The sequence below is a fragment of the Lineus longissimus genome, chromosome 6 (assembly GCF_910592395.1).
Source record: "Lineus longissimus chromosome 6, tnLinLong1.2, whole genome shotgun sequence".
NCBI classification, from domain to species: domain Eukaryota; kingdom Metazoa; phylum Nemertea; class Pilidiophora; order Heteronemertea; family Lineidae; genus Lineus; species Lineus longissimus.
Window position 1 is genome coordinate 2,863,450 of NC_088313.1, and position 3,216 is coordinate 2,866,665.

The window sequence follows — 3,216 nt, forward strand, 5'->3', positions numbered from 1 at the left end:
GTATTGAGTAATGGGCTTCTGGTATCAATATTCGTGATGTCTAACTTACACTTTCTCCACAAAATGCCAATCGATTTTGACGAAGATTTTTATTCAGTAAAAAAGAAATATTGTTCCCGTAAAAGAGACACATAGTTATTCAAGAGATGAGTAACCAGTTTTAGGACGAAAGGAGGGTGCCGCTTTGAACCTGCAGCATAAAATGGCACATGTCGTCAAAAATCGTATTGGTCCTCTTGTACCTATTGAGGTCCTCATGAGGTCAAAGGTGAAAAAGAGCCCTATAATACATACGTAAAACAGTTTATTATCAGACCAGTCTGCAAGAATATCGCAGACAGGTCTGTAAGAATATCGCAGATATTCCAAAAAGCTATTCTTGCTCGATCACATGCCCTGTCAATGTCATGCTTCCCAGCATATACCGTATATGCTGGAAGGTACCTCAGGACATATTTGGCAAATATGTCCTGAGGGTTTTTTTTTACATGTATCAAAGTTGATGATCATTAACTCTGATGCAATTGTGTGTATCCTAAATGGAGTAAGAATGAGTGTATCGGAAAAAAATTATAAACTTTAAAATAAAGCTGTCGTGTAATTTTTTATTTTGTGGACACTTGGTAAATCCGGGTGCAATATTTCAGCAAAGACACCACCTGACTAGCCTGGCCTGAAAGGTTGTTTTATCAGGGACCTCTCGCGAACTTTTCACTTCTTTTTGAAATTCCTTCGGCTTTAATAGAACGAAGGTCACGTCCTTCTTTTCATGCATATTTTTGTAAACTATATTAATTGTCACTTGTGAGTATCTACCCAATGGGTGCATTCAAATCTTGACACCAGAGGGGCTAATTTCGTTCAGCTTGGTGGCATCCATTGGAAAACAAATCGTATAATTTGAGACTAGTGCCTGGTTAAATTAGTTAGCCAATGAACAGGCATTAGTCAGCAAGATTAACATCTGGAGCGGACAGAAATTGCATACGTGTATCAAGAATAAATTACACTGCAACTTCGGTAAAAAAAGACTACATGCATGAAAGACACGTTTTTCGAGATAGTCTTGGGGAAGTAAATTTAATTTGGTAAAATTCTGCCCCCAAATCGGGCGAGTGAATGTTCAAAGTCGCAACCACACAACACAATGAACCATGCACAGCACTTGTACATTGACCAGAAAGGTTTTTGCAACTTATCAAGATATACTTTGAGTATGATACCACGAGGTTCAAGGTGCTGCATGTGTCAAGATTATTTTCCCATTAAGCCTGGCGGCACAAGTCACCAGACAGCTGATCGACCGATAACACAGGGCATGCACTTGGTGAACGTCTGGTCATCCTTAAAAATAGCGCAGGATCGCGTGATCATCGAAACTAGGCTAGTTTCGATGATCAGACGATCGCGTGATCATCGAAACTAGGCTAGTTTCGACTGTGCTTTAAGAGAGACTAGGCATGGCGCTAGTCTCTCTTAAAGCACAGTCAACAGGCATTTGGTCTCAGTATTTGGGTAAGTATAGAATCAAGGCAGCTCAGAGAGCAATGATTGAACAATGCTGTGGACAAGTCCAAGGATACTGCATCAGTCACGACCAACTTCTCATCAGAAAGCGTCACCACCAGCATATTCAATGTTCAGTTCCAACCTGTACCAGTCCAATGCACGCCTGTCATGGTCAGCAGTGGTCAGCTTAGCGCGATATGGAACATTCTTCCGAAACTCAAGCGAGGGAAGTCTGCTCATTAGCATATCTCGCGCACTGCTCCTTCTTGTCAAACATCGTAGTGAAATCGTAATGAAAAACGTCTGGCTTTGCGCCAGACATTGAGACTAATAAGTGAAGAACTAATAGGTAAAGAACTTCTACTTGCGCGAGACTGCTGTGATAAAATTATCATTGCAGAGACTCCGGTGACGTACACATATATTTTTTACAATCAAAAATGCCCTCAAAAGATGACATGGAATGATTATTTTATTGATATTTCCTACTATATACCTTCCAATTATCACTATATACAAATAGATCGGCGTTAGGTCGCATGCTTTTCTTTCCTGGTGACACTATAAAGCAAAATAGTTGCAACCCCGTAAATGCGCTATAAGTCCAATAATAAGTGACGGTGACCCGTTATAAATGTTTCGCCAGCTTCGATTTTTTCCGCTACGCGGCGCTTTGGGCCCTTGCGTCAAGAACAGATGGTGGTTCGCAATCGAACCACAAAAAAAACCTCAGGACATATTGGTATATGCTGGGAAGTACGGTTCAACTGTATTAGAATTATACTTTTCAAGCATGGCTAAACGAAAGTAAAATATCAAAAAGGAAACTCACGTTCGTGGCACACGTATAACACTGCATGACATTGACAGGGCATGTGATCGAGCAAGAATAGCTTTTTGGAATGTCAGCTATATTCTTACAGACCTGTCTGCGATATTCTTACAGACCTGTCTGCGATATTCTTGCAGACTGGTCTGATAATAAACTGTTTTACGTATGTACCATAGGGCTCTTTTTCACCTTTGACCTCATGAGGACCTAAAGAGGTACACGAGGACCAATACGATTTTTGACGACCTCTGCCATTTAATGCTGCAGGTTCAAAGCGGCACCCTCCTTTCGTGCTAAAACTGATTACTCGTCTCTTGAATAAATATGTGTCTCTTTTACGGGAACAATATTTCTTTTTTTACTGAATAAAAATCTTCGTCAAAATCGGTGGGTATTTTATGGAGAAAGTGTAAGTTAGACATCACGAATATTGATACCAGAAGCCCATTACTAGCCCTTTTTAAAAAAACAAACCAGATTTTGGTGATTCCCATTGGAAATCCCCGTGGACATTTATTTTTCAAAATGGCATGTTTGGACTCGATCCCCTCCAGAATCATGTGGCTGCCAACACCGGCCACCATTTTGTGTCCGCTACTCCACGATTCGTGAAGTGGATAACAGGCGAGTGAAGATATGGGGATCAGCCCAAAATTAACTTTTTAACACAATCGGAAAAATAATACAAGTATCACTCTTTTATGTCCTGGGTTATATATTTGTGGGTTTTCTATGTAGGTGTTATGGGGACTGATCGATCGCTCTTGATCTGCTGATTCGGATATCATCACATTTTGTGTGTCACATCCGGGACCTCACGGTATAATGGATATTAGTTCTGACAGAGAGAATATCAATTATTCCTTAGATCTGCT